This window comes from Ascaphus truei, unplaced genomic scaffold (assembly GCF_040206685.1).
Source record: "Ascaphus truei isolate aAscTru1 unplaced genomic scaffold, aAscTru1.hap1 HAP1_SCAFFOLD_152, whole genome shotgun sequence".
NCBI classification, from domain to species: Eukaryota; Metazoa; Chordata; class Amphibia; order Anura; family Ascaphidae; genus Ascaphus; species Ascaphus truei.
In genome coordinates, this window is record NW_027454407.1 from 367,109 (window position 1) to 373,914 (window position 6,806).

Below are 6,806 nucleotides of genomic sequence, written 5' to 3' on the forward strand. Positions count from 1 at the left end.
CCAAAGAATCCACACAGGGGAGAAGCCTTATGATTGCTCTGAATGTGGGAAAAGCTTCAGTCGGAAATCGCATCTTGTTACACACCAAAGAATCCACACAAGGGAGAGGCCCTATAACTGCTCTGAATGTGGGAAAAGCTTCAGTCGGAAATCGCATCTTGTTAGACACCAAACAATCCACACAGGGATGACACCCTATAAACTGCCCTGAATGTGGAAAAAGCTTCAGTAAGAAATCACATCTTATCTCGGGAGATCTCAGACTTCTCTGCTGTCGATGCCGGCTCCATTCTTGATCAAAATCTCACTCCTACTCTGTACTCTGAACAGTCACGACTTTGGACTCCTTCCCCCCCTCGTACATAGATACACATTCTCTACTGTTTAAAATGCATTCAATTTGTATTAATTATGGGGTATATTTTAGTGCAATTCACTAAGGCTTCTTCAGGAGTTAATGTGGGTATATCTGTCCCTACCTTCTTTATAGGCACTTCCCTGTTTCTATTGGTTCCCATAAGCGCAATCCAATTGATTGAGAAACATCTTGATGTAATATTTCTCTTCTACATTGAGTTTGTATACTATGTAACATACTTTGTGTATCTGCACTATTCTATATAGATTATAAAATATAACTTGTGTGATTATAGATAACCAGATCTGTGTCTTTAACATTCAGAGATTGGTTATATCTCTATTTAACACTTCTCTTTGCATTAAGTTTATGCTATGGATTCTGTGTTATATTGTACTATTTGGGGTTTCAGTATATTCCCACTGCTATATGTATTACTCTGTGTATTAGATTTTAAGTAAAGAATTGTGCAAATTAAGATAACCCCGATCTGTGTCTTTAATTATTAGACACATTAGACAGTGAATCTCTTTCCCCTCTATATACACTATTTGAGGGACTATATGTGTCTGATTATTTAAGATGTCTTTTTTCAACAAATGTAGTTCATCAATATTTGTTGATTTAAATTCTTTCCTTTACATTCAAATTATGAGTGATATGTGTGATTTAAGATATTCCTATCTAGGTCTTTATTTATTAGACATAAATGGACTATATATCTTTCTTTATTAAATTCAGTGTGATTTAAGATATTCCTATGTCTTTATTTATCAGACATAGATGGACTATATATCTTTCTGAGGTTCGTTACTGTATTAAATTCAGTGTGTGATTTAAGATAATCATTCTTTGTCTCTAATTAGATATGTCTTTCTATACATATACTGTATAAGTGATACTTATTCCTAATGGGGATAGTAACATTCTCTATTGAATATATTCATCCTTTCTTTAAGGGTGTAATTTCCAATAAGCTGCCACTCTTACAGTAGTTTGTGAATTAAACCAACTTTATTCTAAGTAGTGATACCATGTTAAATATGCATCAAATTGTCTGCCCTTTATTAACATGGCTGCAAAGTAACAGTATATACCCAGCGGAGTTTGTATTGATTTATATGTATGGGACAAGGAATCAGATGGTGGTTATGTTATGATATAACAGTAAATCCTTCTCCTGAATGTATACTGATTATTGTTAGGAGTACCAATTACATTTCAGTGCACAGTATTACAACTGTCACACACACGATGCACAGCTATCTCTCACTCCCTGACACACACACGATGCACAGCTATCTCTCACTGTCACACACACACGATGCACAGCTATTTCTCACTATCACACACACACGATGCAAAGCTATCTCTCCATGTCACACACACACGATGCACAACTATCTCTCACTGTCACACACACACACGATGAACAGTAATCTCTCACTATCACACACACGATGCACAGCTATCTCTCCATGTCACACACACACGATGCACAACTATCTCTCTCTGTCACACACACACAATGCACAGCTATCTCTCACTCCCTGACACACACACACGATGCACAGCTATCTCTCACTGTCACACACACATGATGCACAGCTATCTCTCACTGTCACACACACACACGATGCACAGCTATCTCTCACTGTCACATGCACACGATGCACAGCTATCTCTCCCTGTCACACACACACGATGCACAGCTATCACTCAATGTCACACACACGATGCACAGCTATCTCTCCCTGTCACACACACACGATACACAGCTATCTCTCCCTGTCATACACACATGATGCACAGCTATCTCTCCCTGTCACACACACACACGATGCACAGCTATCTCTCACTGTCACACACACACACACGATGCACAGCTATCTTTCACTGTCACACACACGATGCACAGCTATCTCTCACTGTCACACACACACATGATGCACAGCTATCTCTCCCTGTCACACATACACACGATGCACAGCTATCTTTCACTGTCACACACACACGATGCACAGCTATTTCTCACTGTCACACACACACATGATGCACAGCTATCTCTCCCTGTCACACACACACGATGCACAGCTATCTCTCACTGTCACACACACACACACGATGCACAGCTATCTCTCACTGTCACACACACACACACACACACGATGCACAGCTATCTCTCACTGTCAACACATACGATGCACAGCTATCTCTCACTGTCACACACGATGCACAGATATCTCTCCCTGTCTCACACATACAATGCACAGCTATCTCTCACTGTCTCACACACACACACACACACACACGATGCACAGCTCTCTCTCACTGTCACACACACAAACGATGCACATCTATCTCACACTGTCACACACACACGATGCACAGCTATCTCACACTGTCACACACACACGATGCACAGCTCTCACTCCGCCACACACGATGCACAGCAATCTCTCCCTGTCACACACACGATGCACAGCTATCTCTCCCTGTCATACACACACGATGCACAGCTATCTCTCCCTGTCACACACACACGCTGCACAGCTATCTCTCACTGTCATACACACACGATGCACAGCTATCTCTCACTGTCACACACACGATGCACAATTATCTCTCACTCCGTCACACATGAGGCACAGCTATCTCTCACTCCCTGTCACACACAAGGCACAGCTATCTCTCACTCCCTGTCACACATGAGGCACAGTTATCTCTCCCTCTCTGTAACACACGAGGCACAGTGATCTGTGCTGATTATTGAGTGACAGCTGCTCCGCCTGCAACAAAACTCGCTAATTAAAGAGAAGCATCTGGCTCAGCGGAGAGATCCTCGGCCCCTCACTCATTGCCCCGGGGGGCGGCCCGGGGTACGTCAGGCACTGCCACCTGCCAATATGTAACACCAGCATCTAATATAGAGCAGGGCCGAGTATCATTCCTGCAGGAATTCCTCTCCTGGAGACTTAACCCCTTTTGTGATATACTGTAGAGGCCATAGTCCCATTGCGTACGTTAATGCGGGGTATGCCTGTAGTTACTCAGGCCTGTTAGCTTAGTCCCATTGCGTACGTTAATGCGGGGTATGCCTGTAGTTACTCAAGCCTGTTAGCTTAGTCCCATTGCGTACGTTAATGCGGGGTATGCCTTTAGTTACTCAGGCCTGTTAGCTTAGTCCCATTGCGTACGTTAATGCGGGGAATGCCTTTAGTTACTCAGGCCTATTAGATTGTCACATTGCGTACGTTAATGCGGGGTATGCCTGTAGTTACTCAAGCCTGTTAGCTTAGTCCCATTGCGTACGTTAATGCGGGGTATGCCTGTGTTACTCAGGCCTGTTAGCTTTGTCCCATTGCGTACGTTAATGCGGGGTATGCCTGTGTTACTCAGGCCTGTTAGCTTTGTCCCATTGCGTACATTAATGCGGGGTATAACTTTAGTTACTCAGGCCTGTTAGCTTAGTCCCATTGTGTACGTTAATGCGGGGTATGCCTGTAGTTACTCAGGCCTGTTAGCTTAGTCCCATTGCGTACGTTAATGCGGGGTATGCCTGTAGTTACTCAGGCCTGTTAGCTTAGTCCCATTGCGTACGTTAATGCGGGGTATGCCTGTGTTACTCAGGCCTGTTAGCCTAGTCCCATTGCGTACGTTACTGCGGGGTATGCCTGTGTTACTCAGGCCTGTTAGCTTAGTCCCATTGCGTACGTTATTGCGGGTGTGCCTGTAGTTACTCAGGCCTGAGAGAGAAAGAAGTAACCCCTGCCTCACCCCATAGTAACCCCTGCCTCACCCCATAGTAACCCCTGCCTCACCCCATAGTAACCCCTGCTTCACCCCATAGTAACCCCTGCCTCACCCCATAGTAACCCCTGCTGCACCCCATAGTAACCCCTGCCTCACCCCATAGTAACCCCTGCCTCACCCCATATTAACGCCTGCCGCACCCCATATTAACCCCTGCTTCACCCCATAGTAACCCCTGCTTCACCCCATAGTAACCCCTGCTTCACCCCATAGTAACCCCTGCCTCACCCCATAGTAACCCCTGCCTCACTGGCCTCTACAGTATATCACAAAAGGGGTTAAGTCTCCAGGAGAGGAATCCCTGCAGGAATGATACTTGGCCCTGCTCTATATTAGATGCTGGTGTTACATATTGGCAGGTGGCAGTGCCTGATGTACCCCGGCTCGCCCCCCGGGGCAATGAGTGAGGGGCCGAGGATCTCTCTGCTGAGCCAGATGCTTCTGTTTAATTAGCGAGTTTTGTTGCAGGCGGAGCAGCTGTCACTCAATAATCAGCACAGATCACTGCCTCGTGTGACAGGGAGGGAGAGATAACTGTGCCTCATGTGTGACAGGGAGTGAGAGATAGCTGTGCATCGTGTGTGTGTGACAGGGAGAGATAGCTGTGCATTGTGTGTGTTTCAGGGAGTGAGAGATAGCTGTGCATCGTGTGTGTGACAGGGAGAAATAGCTGTTCATCGTGTGTGTGTGACAGTGAGACATAGCTGTGCATCGTGTGTGTTTCAAGGAGTGAGAGATAGCTGTGCATTGTGTGCGTGTGTCGGAGTGAGAGATAGCTGTGCATCGTGTGTGTGTGACAGGGAGTGAGATAGCTGTGCCTCGTGTGTGTGTGTGTGTGACAGTGAGAGTTAGCTGTGCATCGTGTGTGTGACAGTGAGAGATAGCTGTGCATCGTGTGTATGTGACAGGGAGAGATAGCTGTGCCTTGTGTGTGTGTGTGTGTGTGACAGTGTGAGATAGCTGTGCATCGTGTGTGTGTGACAGGGAGAGATAGCTGTGCATCGTATGTGTGACAGTGAGAGATGCACACACGATGCACAACTATCTCTCCCTGTCACACACACACACATGATGCACAGCTATCTCTCACTGTCACACACACGATGCACAGCTATCTCTCACTCCCTGAAACACACACACGATGCACAGCTATCTCTCACTCCCTGACACACACACGATGCACAACTATCTTTCACTCCTTGACACACACACACACACACGATGAACAGCTATCTCTCCCTGTCACACACACACGATGCACAGCTATCTCTCACTCCCTGACACACACACGATGCACAGCTATCTCTCCCTGTCTCACACACACGATGCACAGCTATCTCTCCCTGTCACACACACACGATGCACAGCTATCTCTCCCTGTCACACACACACGATGCACATCTATCTCTCCCTGTCACACACACACGATGCACAGCTAACTCTCACTGTCACACACACACGATGCACAGCTATCTATCACTCCCTGAAACACTCACACGATGCACAACTATCTCTCACTCCCTGACACACACACACACACGATGAACAGCTATCTCTCCCTGTCACACACACACGATGCACAGCTATCTCTCACTGTCACACACACAATGCACAGCTATCTCTCCCTGTCACACACACATGATGCACAGCTATCTCTCCCTGTCACACACACATGATGCACAGCTATCTCTCACTCCCTGACACAAACACGATGCACAGCTATCTCTCCCTGTCACACACACACAATGCACAGCTATCTCTCCCTGTCACACACACACGATGCACAGCTATCTATCACTGTCACACACACACACACGATGCACAGCTATCTCTCACTGTCACACACACATGATGCACAGCTATCTCTCCCTGTCACACACACACACGATGCACAGCTATCTCTCACTGTCACATACACTCGATGCACAGCTATCTCTCCCTGTCACACACACACGATGCACAGCTATCACTCAATGTCACACACACACGATGCACAGCTATCTTTCCCTGTCACACACACACGATACACAGCTATCTCTCCCTGTCATACACACATGATGCGCAGCTATCTCTCCCTGTCACACACACACGATGCACAGCTATCTCTCACTGTCACACACACACACACACACACACACGATGCACAGCTATCTCACTGTCACACACACACGATGCACAGCTATCTTTCACTGTCACACACACACACACACGATGCACAGCTTTCTCTCACTGTCTCACACACACATGATGCACAGCTATCTCTCCCTGTCACACACACACACATGATGCACAGCTATCTTTCAGTGTCACACACACACGATGCACAGCTATTTCTCACTGTCACACACACATGATGCACAGCTATCTCTCCCTGTCACACACACGATGCACAGCTATCTCTCACTGTCACAAACACACACACGATGCACAGCTATCTCTCACTGTCACACACACACACACACACACACACGATGCACAGCTATCTCTCACTGTCAACACATACGATGCACAGCTATCTCTCACTGTCACACACGATGCACAGATATCTCTCCCTGTCTCACACATACAATGCACAGCTATCTCTCACTGTCTCACACACACACACGATGCACAGCTCTCTCTCACTGTCACACAC